At 42.2% G+C, this 22,078-nt stretch overlaps 1 protein-coding gene across 4 annotated transcripts in view; it reads right to left on the reverse strand.

The window, feature by feature from the left end:
- PLD1 (phospholipase D1) overlaps positions 1-19,876 on the reverse strand; it is a 247,731-nt gene extending 227,855 nt beyond the window's left edge. For 2 of the 4 annotated variants that reach the window (XM_089675518.1, XM_089675516.1), the window contains exon 1: positions 19,439-19,876. The gene's annotated coding sequence lies outside the window, so the exon portion shown is untranslated. Of the gene's footprint in view, positions 1-15,283; positions 15,416-19,438 lie in introns of those variants that run through there. The other 2 variants (XM_089675517.1, XM_089675515.1) reach the window with 1 other exon arrangement.
- Between the last annotated feature and the right edge of the window lie 2,202 nt (positions 19,877-22,078).

A 22,078-nucleotide genomic window follows, 5' to 3' on the forward strand; every position in this document is an offset into this window, starting at 1 on the left:
CCTCCCACCAAGTCATAATATAAAAGATTCCTTCCCTTCTCATTTAGTAAGGGGCACATAATTCAGTATTTGGAGACAATTGAGATATATTGCTGCATCCAGACAGGTAGTAACCCTCCAACTCCCGTCATGCTTCAGTTTTTCACTAGTGCCCTAGAAAGATGGAGGTTTGTTTTTCTTCTGAGAAAAGTTTACCTTTTTTTTTTGTAGAATTCCAACATTTTAAAGTGGTTCTAAAAGCTGAAGGTTCTGTGTGAGCCTCCCTCCCTAATACTTAGCCCAATCTCGATCCAGCGATGTACACACAATAGCAAAGTCTATCACGGGTCTCTCTCTCCCGATTGGCTGAGACACAGCAGCCACAACTCCTCCCCCCCAAATATGGCAGTGGAGGGGGGGGGGCAGGGAGCAGGCAAACAAGCGGAGCTTCCACTTTTGGGTGGAACTCCATTTTAAGCTTTAAAATAAATATACCCTGCGCCCTGGAAGGCATTTTATTAGTACATTGCTAGGAGTGAAGAATGGGAATTATGACTGAAATCCATGAGATTTCCTTAAAATAATGTTGTTTAATTCCTCTTAGGCACTACCATGGTTTACATGGTTAAACAGGATGGTAAAGTCTTTTTACATTTTGTAATTTTTTTTTTAAATTAAAATAATTAATAAGTTTATACCTACTTGCACTGTGCAATGGTATTGCACAGAGAGGCCCCAAACCTCCAGAGAGAAAAATGGTGACAGGAGAAGGACCTTTAGCAGATTGACAGCCTCAGATCTGTTCCTGCGTGGGGGAGAATGTGTGTCTTCCCTCCAATCAGCTCTCTTCACTGAGCTTTGCAGTGTGTAATTTCAGCCCTCCGCTCCCTGCCTTCTTAAGCTAAGAAATGCTGTGTAAATTCAGCACTTTAAACAGATGTAGAGAAGAGAAAAAGTACAGATAAACAGGTACAACTTATGTTGGAGGATCTGCTAAATCTCTGTGTATCACCGGAGGTCAGTCACTTCACTGAGTATACACAAGGGTTTACAACCCTTTAACAGATCAAGCTGTCCAGCAAACCATGATAATTTGAGGGCGAGACAAATTATTATAACTGACAGGAGTGCTTACAATGGTCAGCTTGTTTCCATGTAAATCAAAATGTATCCCGTATGGGGGAAAAAAAAAAAAACCTTGTTGCTTCAACTGCTTAAAGTGGTATCTGGAGTTCGGTCTTATGTTAGTTGAGTCCATCTAAATCTGCTAGTGCAGTGCATCGAACACTACCCTCTCCAGAGACTAACAATGCTGCTGTTTGAGGATGCCTTGGAGGCACTCTAACAGTTGCTGGCTGGATCACCAGGTGAAAGAAAAATAAGCCTAATACAAGAAAATGTATGCAGTCACCACATTCAAGGATTGGAATAGATACAATAAAGATTTTGTTTTGGGGTTTTTAATCAGTTTAAAATATTAGTCAAGTCCAAAAATGGACAAGTTATTTTGAAAACCAACCATTCTCCAGCAATGGCCCATGGGTACATGACAATTAAGATTCATGTGACTACAGTCAGTAGGTCTGACACTACGCTGAGTCACTATGCATGTGGTCAAAAATTAAAAATAAAACTGAAAAAAAAATAAATACAAACCCTTTGAAAGAATGTGGGTTCATAATTGTTCATATCTATGATTGTGAAATAGAACAAACATTTGTGGAAACAGAAAGCTCTAACCCAGCTCTTTCCTTCACAAACGGTTAACCAAAACAAAAAGAAAAAAAAAAAAAGAAAAAAAAAACACACCTTACATACCCTAGATACAGACTTCATGGCCTTCTTACAATCTCTTCCCCAGGTCCTCTCAAAAAGTAGCATATGTGCTAGGCCCAACCAAAGAGAATGTTTTGCATATTCGGCATACAGTAGGTGTCTAAGATGCCAATGATTCTCTATGGCCAGGTGTCCAGAGGACCATTAGCAACACTGCAGGCTGCAGCAGTGAAAGGTCTATGGCAGTGGTCGGCAAGCCGCGGCTCTTTACCCACTCTAATGCGGCTCTTCTGGGTGCCGGGCGCCTGCTCCCCTCCCTCCTCTCGGTTGGCCGCCCCAAAAGTCCGCGCGGACCTTTTAATCCGGCCCGCGGATGTGGCTGTCAGGATGTGTGTAGGCGGGGCAGCGTGCCGAACGTGAGGGGAGGGGAGCTAGGCTCCTCTCACAGTCCGCCCTGAAGACCCGAACGGCGCGGGAAGACAGCGAGAGGAACGCGCGGAGCAAAGGTAAGTGAATTGACACGGGGGACTTGGCTTACTAGAAGGGGGGGGGAATAGTACTGTGGGGGATGAAATACTATATGAGGGATGAAATACTATACGAGGGATGAAATACTATACGGGGGATGAAATACTATACGGGGGATGAAATACTATACGGGGGATGAATTACTATACGGGGGATGAATTACTATACGGGGGATGAATTACTATACGGGGGATGAATTACTATACGGGGGATGAATTACTATACGGGGGATGAATTACTATATGGGAGATGTATTTTCAGTTTTAAAAATGTGGCTCTCAAAATAAATTTCAATCATGGTTTTGGCGAGATTTGGCTCAGTTGAAAAAAAAGGTTGCCCACCACTGGTCTATGGTGTCTGCATCTCAAATCTGTAATCCTAGTTTACATTTTATGAAGAGGGCTAGGCTCTGAGATACAGATTTTGTTCCTAACAGAATTTCCACATTAAGAACTTCATAGTTATTTAAATTTCCAGAAACCACACACTTCTGTTACAATCATAATAGAACAGACAAAAGCAACTAAACCTCACAACAGGTCATAAAGTGGTAAACTGCAAACACATTGGCCTCTTTTATGATGGACTGGTCTCTACTCAGCATTGGAGTATTTATGTGACTGAATCTGTTCTGCTTCAGCAATCTACACACTGAAAGTGTGATCTCTATAAATGATCCAGTTGTGGTGAGATAGCTTAAAAGTGATTGTAAATCCTAACCTTGTAAAAAAACAACCCATACAGTTTATAATATAAATGAAAGACCAAACATTTGTGTATAAATGAAAAAAAACAAAAAAAAACAAAAACCTTTATAAATACCCCTTTTCACATTTGTATTAGTGATCACATTCCCAGCTGGGGGAGGAGAAACTGCAGCTCACTGATGTTCCCAGTGAATGGCTGTGCAAGGGGAAGCAGTACCTTTTTAAATAATTTTGTCCCTCCTTCACTCTATAGGTAGGGGATCCTCAAAGTAGTTTAGTCCCACCCTTGTTCTTCATGCTTTAGTCTCTGTTCAATATATGTGCTGTATTCTGCTGGAGCTAGACACAATTTTTTTACCTATCTGATGTTCATCTGTGAAGATCTGCACAGGTTTTTGAGTAAAGTTTTCTGCGATCTGCAGGATGTCATTTGGATCAAGTCAATGCCAAGCTACTAGACTAAGTTATTAATTTATTTTTCTAAAACACTGACAGCTGGCAGCCCAGCCCAGCCCACACAGAGAACACACCGATCCCACACAGAGAACACACCGATCCCACACAGAGAACACACCGATCCCACACAACACACCACCACAGATCAGAAGGCACTAGAAAAGCAGGCTGTGGGATCGTGATGACAGTCACACAGACATCAGAGTCAGACATTAAAATGAAACTATACTGCACCTGAGCACAACAAAGCATAAATGCTATACAATTCATTTTAATATTCAAAAGCAAACTCTCCCATCCATTCATACTGAAAAATCACTTTGAAAAACACCCCCCTTGCATTTCTGTCAGTGGCCATCTTGAGTTAAGGCAGATGATTCATGTTGCATTAATTTCCTGGAATCCAACTGGCCTTTGCTCAGGCATACAAGCAGGAGGGTGTGCTTAGCTAAGAAAACACCTCCTCCCCTCCAGAAGACTCCTGGCATGTATGACATCATGTGCCAAGACAAGAAACCAGGAAGTAACTGAAGACAGGTAAAAAAAAAAAAATGTTTAGAAGTAAATATGATATACGTTCCTATCTATTTACTAATGCTAGCAGCATAAGGATTCAAAATAGTTTATGTTGATTTAAAGAGTGAAGTTACACTTTACTTTTATGAATTTCATCTGTGTATTTAGTTGTTTACCTGGAGCTCAGCTTTAACCGCTTCCCAACCGCCCTATTGCAGATATATGCACATGTGATTTTGCATTTCCAGGTGGGGGGGTTGCTGTCAATCACCCACTCCTGGCCAATGATTACTCACTGGTGCCCGGTGATTTCCAAGCATTTCCGACGGGGGGGGGGGGGGGGGGGGAAATGGTTTGTAAACAAAATCGTTCTCCTCCCTGTCCTCCTCTTTTTTTCCTTTTTAAACAGAGCTTTCTTTCGGGGGTATTTGATCGCCTGTGCATTTTTTACATTTTTTGCACTATTTGTGGGGGAAAAAAGGTTATAAATTTCATTTCAGTGCAGCGTTGCATGAGCGTGCAATTGTCAGTTAAAGTAACGCAGCGCCATATAGCAAAAAAAGGCCTTGTCAGGAAGGGGAGGGGGAAATCCTCTGCAGGGCAAGTGGTTAATGTTAATCCCTCTTCTTCTTTAAGCTTCTGGTTGCTTAAAACAGGGTATGCCAAAGGAATATATTTTTGAAACACATCTTGAGACATCTTTTACAATGTGGATTGTTGTGTCAGTGTTTAACTTCCTCTTACTCAGTTATTAAAACCTAAAAGTCTTAAGACTCAGTTTAAGTACAGAGCCATTTCAAAATGACCTTACATGTCATTATTGTTGAACACAGTAATTTAGTGCAGCCTTTTTCAACCAGGGTACCCAAGCACCCTGGGGTGTCTTCAGGGTTTTTCAGGGGTGCCTTAGCAAAATGCCTAAAATTACCCAAAAATTGTCATCCAACCAGCAGGTGGATGAAGCCTGCCTTTTGTTACATAAAGCCCCAGATTTTAATTGTACAACCTTGAGCACTGTGTGGGCCAGCTGCCTATGCCCTAACAACCCCTGATATCAATGGTCGATGACACCTGCATAGCATCCTTGTTTGGCCCCCTTCCCCGGGGCCACATTAGCTACTTGGGGGAAAGAAAATGAGAGAGAAGAAATGCTGGGATCCTAATCAGTACTAGTGTGCAAATGTGCATTAGATTTGTAAGAATAAATCACCTCCTGTGTTGGGAGTCCTACATGTGTAGAGCCTGCAAAGTGGAAAACTAGAAGTTTCGTTTTTTTACATTTTTAAATGGGATGCCTCAGGATTGTGCATACGTCTAAAAGGTGTGTTGGCTGGAAATAGGTTGAGAAACACAGATGTAGTGAATAGCTATGGACATAATGCTAGCAGGATTTACTACTGTGCAGAAAACTCACCTTACTATATGAAAGCTCAAATGAACTCTCAGTTTGTTATGTAGCTGTATCAACCCAATGACCAAACAGTAATGTACAACTTTAAAGAGATATAAGACCCAAAAATGTAATATATTGCACCTAATCAATCATTAGATGTGGTAGCTGTATTAGGGTTTTTAGGCTTTTTTACCTTTGTTTCCACCTTGTGATCTGGCCAGTAACACACCTCCTGTAGTCCCGTCCCCCCCCCCGACTTTGGATAAAGGAGCAACTGAGACACCTTTGGACAACAGCATTGTCAGTCTGGAGGGGAGAATAAGAAGTTCTAGCTTACTTAGATACACTACTTAAGCCAAACTCCAGATAACACTTTTTAAGCAGTTATAGCAACGTTTCTTTTCTCTTTTGGGATAAAGGATTTACACAGCGCTGAGCAAACTACTGGCGCTTTATAAATACTGTATAATAATAAATGACTAAAAGCTGATCGGTGTAAGTGCCTCTGTCGGTGTTAAATGATTTGTCTCAGAACAGCTTGTTCTGTTAAATAACAGATTTACTGGCTACCATGTGAAAAAAAAAAAAAGAAAAACCCTAAAAAAGAAAAAAAATCATGCAGCCACCACATCTAAGAATTGGTAAACTAATCTAATAAATGTTTGCTTTTGGGTTTATTGCCACATTAGGATGAAGCTGTGCTGGAGCAATAAGGGAGGACCACACATCTGGTGGCGGTTAGTGTGCCCAGTGATTGCTGTTCAATCAGTCATTGTTTCTCTGAGCAACTGTGGACAGAAAATAGTGGAACGTTTATCTGAGCAGGTCCAAGAGTCCTGAGGATTTTTGGAGCCCTCTGGATTGTGGGAAGAGGGAGTAAAGGGTCTTGCATTTACTTGTAAGGGGGTTTGTGATTGGTCAGGTGTTGGTATCAAACTATACAAGTCCTTGCCTTGCTTCTTCTTGGATAGGACAGCCAACAAGTTGCAGAGAAGGATCCTTGCTCCCTGTATGGCAAAAAAATAGTCTCACTAAAGATAACCGACACACTCTAGTCACATTAACTATATTAGTCCATGCGGCAATGCTCATGTTCCCTGCTGATTATTACTACTACTGGTACTTACATAGCGCCGTCAATTTACGCAGCGCTTTACATATATATTGTACATTTACATCAGTCCCTAACCCTCAAGGGGCGTACAATCTAAGGTCCCCAACTCACATGCATACATACTAGGACCAATTTAGACAGGATCCAATTAACCTACCAGCATGTCTTTGGTTTGTGGGAGGAAACGGATTACCCAGAGGAAACCCACACAGGCACAGGGAGAACATGCAAACTCCAGGCAGGTGATGCCGCGGCTGGGATTCGAACCAACGACCCTAGTACTGCAAGGCCATTCCCTGCTGATTAGCTCTTGCTTTAAAGCTGGCCATAAACGATTCCATTTTTTTCCCGTTTAGCTAGCAGGCTGAATGGAAATCACTGAACTGTTTCCCCATCCACACATTCAAAGTGGACGGAGGCACCCCCCCCCCCCATTGCACCATTTGTATTCTAAGTGCAGGGAGACTCTTCCGCTGTCAGAATACACAGATCAGCACTGCAGCCTATCGTCTGCAACTCTGATTGATTGGATTTTATCCAATAGAGCAGTTGATTGGTAGACCTGGTCAACTGCAGTGGCCACACAAAGATTGAAATTCAGTTGGGCCCTGCTGAACAGGTAGAGTTTTGATCCATGTATGGCCAGCTTAACTCAGCAGTAGGGGACTACTGCATGAAGACCACTGCATCCACACATGGCTCTTCTAATGTGGCCAGTTTCCTGAGCAGTAATAAATCTTTAGGCTGTCAGCAGATCAGCCTCTATGTTTTCGGCAGTGCCATAAAATAGAGAGCAACTGAGCATGTGCAGACCAGGGTGAGACAGTGTATTACTAGATTTTAATCACTTGTGTACCGGACACTTTTACCCCCTTCATGCCTAGGCCACAGAGCGCTTAACCAGTTCTGGGAGGGCATCATATGATGTCCTCCCAGAACGCACCCTCAGCGATCGCTGGGTCCTACGGACACAGCTGGTCACGTGATGAGATAAAAGGCCAATCCCAGCAGCCTTTTACCACGTGAGCTGTGTTCATTGACACAGCAGATCATGGAGTAAATACAATTGCCGATTATTGGGGGTATTTAATCATCACTGGGTTTTTTTAATTATTATATAAATGAAAAAAAATATAGAAAACAAAAATTGATAAAAAACCTTCAATATTTTTACTTTCTGGTATAAAACTATATCCAATTAAAAAAAAAAAAAAAAAATCTAAAAAATAAATCTTAAAATTTAGGCCAGAATGCATTTTGCTACGTCTTTGGTAAAAAAAAAAAAAATCCCAATAAGTGTGTATTTGATTTGTGTGAAAGTTATAGTGTCTACAAACTATGGTATGTATACTGGTATTGTTATTTATTTTAACTAGTGATGGCAGTGATTAGTGACTTATACTGGGACTGTGATAGTGTGGCGGGCAATCTGACACTTTGTGGGAACTAACTGCCACTGACATCACCAGTGACAGTAATACAATGATCAGTGTTATTAATATTCACTGTCACTAGATTAACAACACTGGCTGGGAAGGGGTTAACATCTAGAAACAATCAAATGGTTAACTGTGTGCCTAAGAAGTGTAATGTGCACTGCTTTTACTAAGCAATGTGCCTCTTTTACTCCCTGTATTGCAGGTAAAATAAGAACAAAAAGAAATGGCATATTACTGGTGTCTGTACTGACCTCTGTGTTGTTTGTCAACACAGAGCTCTGTTCTGTCGTTTGCTTAGTCAATCAGCAGGTCCTGGCCATAAATCATTGGCTGGGACCTGCTGATCATCTTGTGTCTTAAAGAATAATAGCACAGCCAAGGAGGCACGCACCCCCTACCCAGAAATTCCATATCATGTATGTGATCTGGCGCAAAAGAGCTGCTGGCCTGCAATATATCTGCATGGGCCAGCTAGCAAGTAGGTAGAACATGCTGCATTTTTTTGTATATCTAAAAATGCTTAGAAAACGCACTGGAACGCATCAAAAATGAGCATGCAAGAACACAAGAATTGTAGTCTGAACCAGCCATTAAAGCAGATTTTCCTTCAAAAATATAAAGTCTGCACACTTACAGCCCCCCCTCCCTAAATACAAGTGATATAAAAAGCCATAAAAAATCAAGTTTGACAAAAAAAAAAAAAAAAAAGGGATGACCTACTTCAGCCTGGCTCAGGTGATATCATGCCTCATGAGACAGCTGGATGCACAAAATCCTGTGGGAAAGCATTATTGCAATAGGTGGGAGTCCATTCTCAGAGATTTTGAGCACTCAGCTTTCTTGAGAAGGTGTGGTGAGGTAAGGTGATGTCACCTGCGCCTCTCAGAAGCGTGGGAGCCAGGACCCAGGTAAGTGTTTTTCTTTAGGTAAAATGTTTCTGCATAGCTCCCTAAAACCATATGTATTTGGAGGTGGGGGCTGTATGTGTAGCAAACCTTCAATTTTTGATGATAATTCCACTTTAAAGGAGAAGTAGGACCAAGGCTCTTCGTTCTGCACTCATGTGACTCAGACTCAGCCAACAGTGGGCTAAAGTCCACTGTCAGCTGAAGTCACTGAGCTGGTCTAGACTCTGGGGGGGGGGGGGGATCCCAACTTAAGAGGTGGTTCACACCATGCCTGCAGCTGAATTGAACAGGAACGCACATGTGGTCCTGTGCAGTGCGATTTCAAGCCCTTTCATTTTGAATAGGTTAAGACTGCACAGTACCAAAAATAGTGCATGCACTACTTTTTAAAATGCACTGCAACCGGATCATGTTACCGTGCGATCCGGTGCGGCCAAACACTCTGCATTTGTGACCTGTGTTTGAAGAGCCGATTACTTTTTAATTGACACTTGCTGCAGATTGCAAATGTAATGCATTTTACATGCGTTTGAGTCACACAGGAACCCACAATGGGCATGGTATGAACCGGCCCTTACGCCCCGGTCACATCCCAAAGCCAATTTTGAAATCGTGCGACTTACAGTGAAGTTGCACGATTTAAACAAAATCGGCTGACTTGCCGATTTGCAAGACATCTGACACAGATGTCTATGCAAATCGCACCAAAAGTCGTGCATGCACTACTTTAGAAATCGGTGCCACCTCGACCAAGTTGGAACCGTACCGATATGACCGTTCTAATAGACAATAGGGTGCGACTTGGCATACAATTTGCAAGTCACATGGAATGCAAATCGCATGCCAAGTCGCACCCGATGTGACCGGGGTGTAAAATGTTGGGATGCACCCAGATGCCTGACCAGCAGCTGGTTGCCCACCCTGCCCCCTTCAGGCCCCATTCAATCATGAGCATTTTGTAGTGTGAAGCTCAAAGCTCCAAAATGCTCAAGGAGAAAAAAAAAAATCAATTATTCTCTATGGAGATAATTGACATCTCCTCTCCAAGTCACCTACACTCAAATGCCTGGGCAGATTGGTGCATTTTTAAAGTGTTTTTTGCATGCATTGAAACACATGAGTTGTGCGTCTGAGCGCTTTTCTACTGAAAAGAAAAAAAGTTAAAGAAAATAATAATAGGAAGAAAAAATAATAAATGTTAATATATAAAATATTATGCAATATATAAAATACATGTTAATAAAAATATAAAAAATAATCAGAAATTAAAAAATATAATAAATAATTAGCCTCTAACCTTAACCCCCCCTCCAAATGAAAATAAATACATTTAAATAAAATACCCTAACAAATAATTAGAGGTCAAAATAAAAAAAATATTAACCCCAACACCTAACCCCAACTAACCTCAAAACACTAACCCTAACAAAAAAAAAAAAAAGAATTAAATAAAAGCTGATGGTAAAAAATCTGGAAAGCCTAGCAAGAAATGATGAATATTTCTCTCTATTGGCTAATAAAATGCCAAAGCTCAAAAAAACACTTTAAAAACACTGTACAAGAACACGCATAAGAAAATGCAATGAAAACGCCCCCCCCCAAAAAAAAAACAAACAAAAAAAAAAAAACACTCAAACACTATGCTCAGGTGTGAATGGAGCCGTAAGCATGGCAGGAGACCGATGCTACATCCAATAAGTGAATTTTTTTTTTTCCCCAAAACCCTTACTTCTAACACAATTATACTAGTACAATGTATCAAAAATTACTGTTAGCGGACACATTTGCCTGTGGTGTGGTACACCTTTTTGCTATATACATTTCAAACCTTCTGACATGACCCAATCCAGTAGACAGAAAGAAACTCTCTTGATCATCCCTTTGACTCCCTGATTACATCTGTCTGACATTTCAGTTAGTTGACTAATCTCAGATCTCAGCGTGTAATCAGAAAACACATCGGTGATCAGGAGGAGAGCGTCTTATAGCTACCGGAAAGGGTCAGCCTGGTGTTTTTGTTTTTAAATGTAACCTTTTATACAAAAAAAAAAATGCACAACACTTCATATAAATGTTTATGATTAACTATAAAAACATTACTCCTAGATAATGGTGGAAAGTGTGTACAACCTAACCTAATATAACAACTGCAACAGTTCTTATCAAGCAGTGGAAAGTCTACACAAATACTCTCAAACACAAAAGAGAAAAAGTTAACATGATATCCGTAATGGTCAGTGACCCAAACAAAGAACAGCTTGTAACATTTTAACCACTTGCTGACCAATCACGTACCTGGTAAGTCACGTGTCTTCAAGTGGTTGTACCGAGATGAGGCCTGCAGCTTCATGCATCATCCTGGCATTCACAGTCAATGGTTGGCTTTCTTGTAATAGCAATTGGATAGACACTCGATTGCTATAACAAGCAGCGGTAGTTGGGCAGGGCGGAGCAGGACAGGACATCCTCCCCTCTGCCGCATTCTGCTGCTTTCATGGGATCTCCCGTCCCACCAGGAGTTCTGTTCGACCAGCTGGCGTATCGGCTTTGTTCGGCTCCGTTAAATAGTAACCCTGCCATCACTTCCAGTTTACTCAGACACAATCAGTGCCATTTTTAAAAATATAAAAGCATTCAATCACACCGATCTTGGTGTGATTGAATGCTTTTAATGGCAGAGGAGGGATTTGGGGTCTTAATGGCTCCAGATCCATCTATAAATAGTACCTTTGCCTATTGCCATCACAAGGAATGTTTAAATAAAAGTGACAAAAAAAACCCACCACAAAAAAAAAATAAATACATTTATTTTTCAAACATTTTTTTCCCTTCACACTTTCTATCCTAGGGTGACAACCGTACTGAGCAGCCTTGTCACCCCAGGACAGGGAGTGTGCTAAGCAGGCCATAAACAGACCAAAATTTAGCCAGTTTAGCATCTATGGCTAGGCTAGTTCTACTGAAGTCACCCATCAACTGCAGTACAAGCAGCCTGTCAGTTTATTTTTGTTTGATCACTGCTGGCAGCTATAGCCACCAGCAGTGATCATTGTTGTCTGACGCTTGGTAACCTTCTGCTGTCAGAATAGAATAGCACAGTGGGAGCGATTCCCCCTTCAACACTTACTGTGGTTGAAGGAAAGAAAATTGCCTTAAGTGATACTAAAAAGTCTTTTTTCTCTTCTTAAAAATATCAAATATGTCATACTTACCTGCTCTGTGTATTGGTTTTGCATAGAGCAGCCCAGATCCTCTTCTCAGGTCCCCCACCGGTGCTCCTGGCCCCTCCCTCCTGTTGGGTGCTCCCATAGCAAACAGCTTGCTATGGGGGCACCCAAGCCAGTGCGCTCCTGAGCTGCAGGCCTGTGTTTTCATTCACACATGGATCCGTGTCTTGGCCCAGCCCCCTCCCCTCTCCTTATTGGCTCACTGGCTGTGATCACAGCAACAGGAGCCAATGGCTCCCGCTGCTGCTTAAGCCAATGAGGAGTGGGAATCCCTGGAGAACCAAGGCTCTCGTGGACATCACTGGATCAAGAGGGGGCTCAGGTAAGTGTTAGAGGGGGCTACCACACACAGAAGGTTTTTTACCTTCATGCTTAGAATGTATTAAGTTAAAAAAAACATGAGACTTTAGAACCACTAAGGTCTGGCCTGCCTTAGGACAACATGACGCTGCATTTTCCATAACCGGGGGAGGCATTTTGAAGTCCATGATGATAGCAGGGAACAGTCCAGAGGCAGAGAGTATAGGAAGTTATCAGCTCACAAGTTTCAGCTATTATTTCTACACTTGTCATACAGATAAAATTACAATTATTTTAATGGTATATTTAACTGACCAAATAAGAGATACTCTTTGTTAAGGGTTTACATACACTAAGTTAGGTTTAGCTCTTAGAGAACTGAAAGTCTCCATTCACACTAGCATTTTTTTCTGCTCCTAGAAGCGAAATAGTGTTATCCTTTGTGTCCATGCACACTATTTTAGGCTATTAGTGTTTTTTGAGCTTCAGCTTCTAGGAGCAGAAAAAAAAAATTATTGTTTTAGGAGAGTTTTTTTGGAGCGTTTTTCTAGCAGAAAGAAAATGCTAAATGCTCCTAAAAATGCCAACAGCTTTTCCCTAGCGGTTTCTTTTTCTACATGTACTGTGAAAATGCTAATGAAACACTAAAGCGCCTACATGCTACTACCAGTGTTTTTTGAGCGTAAAGTGTTACTAAACCCAGGACCTGCATTCAATATATCTGGTCTGCCACAGTACACACAACATGGAAATGCAATTATATTATTTTAGAATGAATACTGCTGCCAGGCTCATCCACCTTACCAACCGTTCAGTGTCTACTACCCCTCTCTGCCAATCCCTCCACTGGCTTCCACTCACCTAACGAATAAAATGCAAAATACTAACAACTTACAAAGCCACCCACAACTCTGCCCCCAGCTACATCACCAACCTGGTCTCAAAATATCAACCAAACCGCTCTCTTCGATCCTCCCAAGACCTTCTGCTCTCTAGTTCCCGTGTCACTTCCTCCCGTGCTCGCCTCCAGGACTTCTCCTGAGCTTCTCCAATCCTATGGAACTCCCTACCCCAATCTGTCCGACTATCTCCTAATCTATCCACCTTTAGACAATCCCTGAAAAACCTCTTTAAAGAAGCCTATCCTGCTTCTAACTAGTAAACTGCCTTTTTTTTCCTCCATCAGCTCATCCCCCACAGCTATTATCTTTTGTATCACTCAACCCTTCCTCCTAGATTGTAAGCCCTAATGAGCAGGGCCCTCTGATTCCTCTTGTACCAAATTGTCTTGTAACTGTAATGTCTACCTTCATTTTGTAAAGCGCTGCACAAACTGTTGGCACTATATAAATCCTGTATAATAATGATTTTAGTAAATATAAACTGCTAAATACCTTTTCTAATCAGCAGTTAGAGCAGTCTTGTGGCTTATGTCAGCGTCCAGCCGAGTGCTGGTTGAAGCTTATAGGTGGAGTTTTCTTTCTGCTCTAGGAGGATGTAGAACCCCTGACCTCTGCCTGGACAGTCGCTGAGCACATGCACTCTCCCAAGAAAAAAACAAAAAAAAACTGTAGCAATACACACCAAACTGAGCATGTGCAGAGTGAATCCACATGATATGTCTTATCAAGAGATAAGAGGGGGGCACTGGAAGAAGGGGAGGATCAGAGAAGTCAGGATCAAACAGCATTTTTTGCACAATGCAGAGGATTAACCCCTTAGATTCCACAGGGAGTATAACAAGCATGCTTTACTGCATATACAGACTGATTTTACTGTTGTGGGTTTAGGAACACTTTAAAAAAAAACCCACTAGCGTGCATGGAGCCAAACCGTCAGAGGAGAAATGAATAACGTTCCAACTATTTAATGGTGGAGATGTGTACACTCTACCAGGAGAAGCAACCCCAATGCCCACACCCCCTGGAGTTTGCATGTTCTCCCTGTGCGGGTTTCCTCCCACACTCCAAAGACATGCTAGTAGGTGGACTGGCTCCTGTCTAAATTGTCCCTAGTATGTGTATGTATGAATATAAGTTAGAGACCTTAGATTGTACGCCCCTTGAGGGTTAGGGACGGATGTGACTGCACAATATATATGTGAAGATTGATGGCGCTATATATCAGTACCTATAATAAATAAATTACACAGAGTCAGGCTCCATACACACTGGGCATTTTAATAGCACTGGTAATGTTAGCTGTGTAAGGTCACATTAAAAATGTGACTTTTGCCACGTTTGCATATATATATATATATATATTTTTTTTTTTTAAATAGTCAAAAAATGTCCAAAAACATCGGTTTGCCGCAGTTTACTGCGTTTTTCAGCATTAGAGCATTTTCACAGCTAAAAAATTCCTCTAGATAACCACTAGTCCTGGGTTTTTTCTCCAGCCAAAAAAACATTGGATTACAGTCTATGTGTGCATGATCACATAGGATAACATGCTGGGGAGTTTACTGGCTGTAGAAAAAAAAAGTCAAAAACAGCAGCTGTAAAAATGTCCAGTGTGCATGAGGACTCAATGGACCTACTAGATGGAAAGTCATTATTCTGGAAGTCTATACGTGGGACCCAATAGTACCCCAGTTTCTGTATTAGTTCTCTGAAATCTTTAATAGTACAAGTGTGAAGAAGGAATAGTACATCAGGCATAACCTGTATCCATATAAAGAGCATGGTACCATGCTGCAAGGATACAATTCATGTTATATGACAATTATTGAGCATTATGAAGTACTCTTGTACAATGCCTACTTATCCCTCAGTATACACATTGCTATAGATCTACCAGCAGTGCCTTGTAGCAGCTATTATTTTGTAGATCTGCACTGAAACAAAACCTAAGACACCGCCTTCCCTGGTCCTGCAATGCAGCACTATACCCTGGCTTTCAATGGTAACATGCACTTGTAAAAATCCAGATTACTGTACCTGTGTGTGAGCAAGCCCAATGAGCCTAGCAAGCAGCAGGAATGTGATGTGTGCAGCTGCAGAAACTGACTGCAACCTGTCTCTGCTGCAGGGGAGATATCCGGCTATACAATGAAGCCTGCCTGACACACCCGCTAACAAAACATTACTGGCTGAACTCACACACTTCTGATTGTGCCTCCAGCCACTGCTCTGCTGCCTCAATCAGGGGAAAGGTGTACCTTTATTAAAGTGTGCTCTGCCCACTCTTTATTCACTTTGTATGGAGCCCCCGGAGGAGAGCCTGTTTATTAACATTTGTACTTCTCTCTGACTGAGAAGTGAATGAAATACACAGTGAATGGCCACAATGTGTAGTACAAGGGAGATTTGTACCAAGGATTGTGGGCAGAAATATTTCTCAATGCAAAGTAAAAAACTAGACGTGGGAAATTAACAGTTAAACAATAAAATGTAGGTTATAAAAGACGTATTGGAGAGGGGCCTTCATGATTCATTGTATTTTTATTTATAGCAAGACATCTCTGCATATTCAAACGTTTATTACGATATGAATACACACTGTATACTCTAGTACACGGGTAGCAGAAATATTGTGATGTAAATAAAAGCACAATTATTAATGAATGGTTCTTTTCCAAAAGGGAGCATGGCGACAATGAGGGTGGTACCCTGTGTGAGCCTGGGTTCACATATATGCGGTGCGGTATATAGCATGTAATTCGCGCAGGAACCGCACCGCATTCCTGTGCAAATCACATATGATTTGTGTGCAGTGCGATTGGAGCCATCCATTCCGTATGGCTCTAATTGCACCGCACCAAAAAGAAGCAGGACCCTTTTTTGGGTCCGCACTAGAATCCGATCAAATGGGCAGTCACACCTATGCTTTCCGATTCTGCATATCGCACCATGTTTTACGGACCGCTTTCGGGGTGTTGTTAAAGTGGAGTTCCACTCGACATATCAAAAGATAAAAGTCAGCAGCTACAAAAACTGTAGCTGCTGACTTTTAAAAAACAACTACATACTTGTCCCTTGGTCCCGCGGTGTCTCCCCTGCAGCCCGTTTCACCAGCCGTCCTGTGTTCCAGGAGTTCAGCATCTTCAGTGTGGGCTCCCGGCTGTGATAGCTTGTGGCTTCACAGCCCGGTACCCACTGCGCATGCGCAAGTAGCGCTGTGCTTCATGAATGGTCCTGTAGTCTTCTGGGACCTGTCACGTGTCCCAAAAGACTACAGGGAGGGAGGACACCTTCCGTTTCCGATTGCCGCGGCAATCGGACCGGAAGTGGGAGTGGGTACCTGTCAAATTCGGGTACCCGCACCCCCCTGCTCCCCAAAGGTGCCAATCCTTAATGGGGAGCAGCCCTTAAAGCAGAACTTCCCCTTTTGGGTGGAGCTCTGCTTTAACATATACACCCGCAGCGGTTCACATGAACAGGGTGTGATTCTGATGCAGTGCGGAATTCGCACAGAAAACACTGCAAATTCTGCACTGCATCAGTGTGAACCAGGGCTGAATGTGTATATATGTATATGTCACTTTTTTTAGTTTTAATTGCTTGGTAACACAAATAGCTAACCACATGGCAGAAACTCAATGCATTTAGGCATCTAGATGTGATGAAGACAACTTGCCGAAGTTCAAACTGAGCCCTTTCTCTCTTATCTCTCTGTGATTGCCACCTCTAAGATGAAGAAGTGAGGAGAGAAATCATTTACACAAATGGCCGGTCTGGTGCTTTGATTGCATCTTATTAAACTGGCCATTTGTATTGGAATCACTGGAAGCTTCTTGTTGCACTGTGATGGGGAGCAAAGACCAGCATCTCCACTCCTCACCACAGATACATAAACCACTGCACAGTAGAGTTAAGTCACTTTCCTGGCTTACCTTACTTTCATAAACAGGCTCCAAAACAAAAAATTGTATCAAATACTACCACATACTGTATATGCTGCAATGGGTTGGCACCAAGAAAGAAAAATTTTCCTGGTGCCAATCCATAGCAGCATAGCAGCATATACAGTATGTGGTAGTATGCTGCCATGTTGGCACCAGGACGACAGAAAATTGTATCCAATACTTACCATAATTTTCCTTTCCTGGTGCCAGTCCATGGCAGCGTACTACCACATGTATGCTGCCAGGAAAGAGTGTTGTAGATACTCTGTAGGTGTCTGTCCCTCAGTAGTGCTACAAATGCCAGAGCGTGTCACCGATTCATGTAGGAATGATGTATTGGAATCTGACAGAACTGTTTCACGCAGCACACCTGCAACATTGCAGACAAGCAGAGCAGATATTTGGAAAACCGCATGGAGACATGGAATGGAACTAGTTCCATACTGTTAGTTCTGTTCCCCCTCCAAGCAGAATTGCTGTTTTTGTTACATAGTTTTCTTTGGCCCTGCCCTTTCCACCATACCAGCCTAGGCCAGAATGACGTGTTCCCAGTTCTGCATCTCCCAGGAGGCTGCAGGATCGGGCAAACAGAGCGGGCAGGCGGGTGGGCCTGGTATGTCATCGGTAGCTGGCTGCCTGCATCTGGAAGAGGACCAAGATGGCGGCACGGGACCTGGTCTATGTCACCCAAACAGCAGATCAGAGCGGGATAATGTCGGATTCACTGCGCTTGTGGGCATATGTTTTGAATAGAACGCAGCACTACAGACAAGAGGGGGAAAAACATGGAGGGAGGGTTGAGTATTTGTATTAGTTATATGATATTCTATTTACACTATTGCTTTTTGCAATCTTTGATCAAGTTTTTCTTTTTCATCCATGTCCAGGGAGACCAGCTACAGTGCCATGGGCTGTAAACTTCTTGACAATGTTGCGCACAGTGGACACAGGAACATTAAGATCTGCTAATCGATACAGGTGAGTTTAATTACAAATTACAGGAGCATCACAAACTTGGAATGCAATTATTTTGTGCAATTTTGAGAAGGTTCCAATAAATTTGTCCAGTCTTTTTTTGGAGTTTTACATGGGATGTATTAGATTTGGCTTTTTTTTTCTCCACTTTTTTGTGTAATACCAATGCAAACAAAAGGAATAATCATGAGAATGCCTAAAAATCTGTAATTGAAACTATTTTCTGAGCAAAGTGGTCCATTATCTGACAGAAATGCAGGGGTGCCAATATTTTTGGCCATGACTGAATATGTTGAACCCTATGGTGGCCATACACAAAACAATAATGATTGAAGAATTCTTCACAGAATTTGATAATATGACCAGAGTTATGAATGATCAAAAATACACACTCCTAAACCTTGTGGACAGCCTTCCCAGAAGAGTTGAAGCTGTTATAGCTGCAACGGGTGGGCCAACTCAATATTGAACCCTACGGACTAAAACTGGGATGCTATTAAAGTTCATGTGCGTGTAAAGGCAGGCATCCCAATACTTTTGGTAGTATAGTGTATATCTGATTGGCCAGTAATCTATTGATAATATGAAGGCATATGTTATGGCAACACAGTGGCTAAGTGGTTAGCACTTCCACCTGGCAGCACTAGGGTCATTGGTTTAAATCCCAGCCATGACACAACCTGTCTGGAGTTTGCATGTTCTCCCTGCGCCTGCGTGGGTTTCCTCCAGGTACTCCAGTTTCCTCCCACACACCAAAGACATGTTGTTAGGATAACTGACTTCTGTCTAAATTGACCCTAGTATGTGTGTATGAATGTGAGTTAGGTACCTTAGATTGTATGCTCCTCGAGGGTAGGGACTTATGTCAATGTACAATATATATGTAAAGTGCTAAGTACATTGTTGGTGCTATATAAATCATAAAATAATTCCTTCTACAGCCACCATTGGGAAAACTGACTGCACTTAAAGCTGAACTCTAGGCAGAAAAACTTTAATTGAAATATACACCTTAATAGCCCCAAAGAATATACATTCATTTAGTTTGTACCAAATGCCTTTGAAAACCCAGTTGTTAACTTGTAAAACTATCAGTGACATCATCACTGTGAGAGTGTACATAACCTGTGAGAGCAGAGCTATGGGAGGGACCCAACAGGTCCACCCAACAATGGAGACCTGCAGATAACTACAGAAGGGTCATCAGTCACCCGTACAAACCTGCACCCCTGTGCTGCCAATGCATGCAATGCAACCAAGAAAGAAAGCTTACCTTAAAATTGTATAATGTAGAAGCAGACTTGTAAAGTGTAGGTCATTCCATCCAATAGGACCACTCAGCTCCCCCACAACTCTTTGCCAGCTGACGGTCTCTGGTACAAGGTTGGTGCCAATCTGTTGCAGGAATGACAGTCCAACACAATGATAACCAGGGTCCTCCAGGTTTCAACTGAGCCTTTTTTGGTCCAATTCCACAGGTACAGTCTGACGTGCTCAGGATGCTAAATTGATCCTTAATTATCAACAACAGACAAAGTAGAGTAAAACTATAGAGAACACTAGAACCGTATCAATGTTCGGGTGGATCCCAGATGTTCCAGGTGTTTACTGGTATGTAACATATTTCCCGCACACCTTCCTGACATCAGTGAATGGGTGCTGTTCAGGCACCATAGGACTGTCACATTATTAGTGTGGCCCCTGCTCTCACACCGGAGTCTCTTCTGAGAAATCAGGAAACAACAAGTTCAATCGTGTTTCTAGAAGTACATGATGGGTAGGCAGTTGACAAAGGGAGGGGCATTCTTATGAAAACTTAAAACCTCAATGTGCTAGAGAAGCACCCTCTGTATTCTGTATGTGACGGCACAGTCATATCATTTACAGTGTGCAGCTCAGAATGTACCAAAGGCGCAAGACTGATCATTCCTTCAAAGTTCAAGAACGATCTTTAAATTCAATGAAAAGATATTTATATTTTGTATCTGTAGTCTGTCACTATATCTGTATTCTTGCAGTACTGGCTTCAAACTCATCACATACAAAATAATTACCCAAATATTGCAATCCTTAAAATGTAGTATCCACATCCCTATTTAAGATTTTCAATACATTACCATGCACAATAGGGGACTTTAAAGTGGAGCTCCAGCCATTTTTGTGTTTATTAAAAGTCTGCAGCTACAAAAACTGTAGCTTCTGACTTTTATTAAATGCACACTTACCTGTCCCAGGGTCCAGCGATGTTCTCACCCGCACCGTCTCTTCTCTCCTTCTTCTCTCTATGGCGCCAGCATCTCAACTGTGGGCAGCAGGCTTTGACAACTTGCGGCTTCACAGCCGGATGCCCGCTGCGCATGTGCGAGTCGCACTGCACATCCTTGTTGGTCTGGCAGTCTTCTGGGACCTGTGACAGTTCCCAGGACACTGCGGGAGGAAGGAGGGGGCCGAACTGTCAAAACCGCTCCCCCCAAAAGGTGCCAAATATGGCAGTGGAGGTGTGGATGAGGCAAACATGCAGAGCTTTCACTTTTGGGTGGAACTCCGCTTTAAGGGTCTGTTTATACCAAGTGCGCTTCTATGCATTGATCAACACATGCCAGTGCATACATAATTAAAAATGTATGTATTTCAATAGGAGCAGTTCATACCACTGCGTTGCACTGATGTGTGCTACTCTGCACTGAAAAAATAAGTAGAACATGCCTTACTTTTCAGTGCAATGCATTAAAACACATGCAAGTGCAATGCACGCACATCGAAGCAAGCATCAAAACAGTCAGTTGAAGTTTCCTTTACAAATAAAGCATAGTAAAGTTTTGGTTTTTTTTTAAAGTATTTCAGCATATTTTAAAAAGCAACACTGCATGCAAATATATGCCAATACATGTGCATTTAATACACACTGTGATTGTGAATAGATCCCAAAGGTGTTATAAACATATATAAAAGAATACAATAATAATAAAAGGCCAGCAACAATACTCCCAATATGGTGTACACTATACAAAGTACACACCCATATACAGTAATGCTATCCTGGAGCAATACTTCTTCCTTCCAGAATATGTTGATGGACAGAAGACAGTAAAAGGGTGGGGCTTTTCTCGATGTGTTTCTCAGATCAAGTCTGCTTCCTAAAAAGTATAGGGGGATATACAGAACTAGTGTAGTGTGACACCATGCCTAGGTGAACTATACTTCATGGGAGATTGCGTGGGGGTTAAAAATGAGCTGTGTGTTACCAAGCTGCTGTATCTACAAAGAGCAACTCAATCTTGTATTGGTGGAGCCCCTATATAATCTTAGAGATTTCCGCAGACGGTTCACTCTAAGCCCCGGTTCACATATATGCAGCCATGCGGGCCAAATTTTGCGTGGGCATGAGAGCCCATTCATTGCCCATTCATGACACGCAGAGAAGTCCCTGCCCTTCTTCCAAAAACGCAGCCTGCACGGAAACCTTTTTTCCAAGTACGGTTGCATTTTCTAGTGCGGGGGGCGTGCCATTAGAACTAATGGCACCCGCCCACAGGTCCGCATTTCTCTGTGCGGGTGGTGCGGTTGCACAGATTTTTTCATGTGCACCACCCGCACAGATGTGAACCTAGCATAAGGCCCCATGCACACCTCGCATAACGGCAACTTGGGTTCCCGTTTCTGTTTTTTTGTGAGCAATTTTCACACGATTCAACATGTCACACATAGGGCAGCCTATTCATTTTAATGGGCTACCCTATGTGCATTTGTCACTCAAAAGACACTCCTACTTCTTTTTTGGGAGACAAGCTTCACACGATTTTTTAATCACACAACGTTTGGGGTGCTATTTAGAATGAATGGCACCCAGACGTATGTTGTTTTGCAGCGATTGCCACATGACTTGGAATCGCAGGCAGAAACAAGTCGATTT

This window comes from Staurois parvus, unplaced genomic scaffold (assembly GCF_062004578.1).
Source record: "Staurois parvus isolate SC_StPar_1 unplaced genomic scaffold, SC_StPar_1.0 ptg000155l, whole genome shotgun sequence".
NCBI classification, from domain to species: Eukaryota; Metazoa; Chordata; class Amphibia; order Anura; family Ranidae; genus Staurois; species Staurois parvus.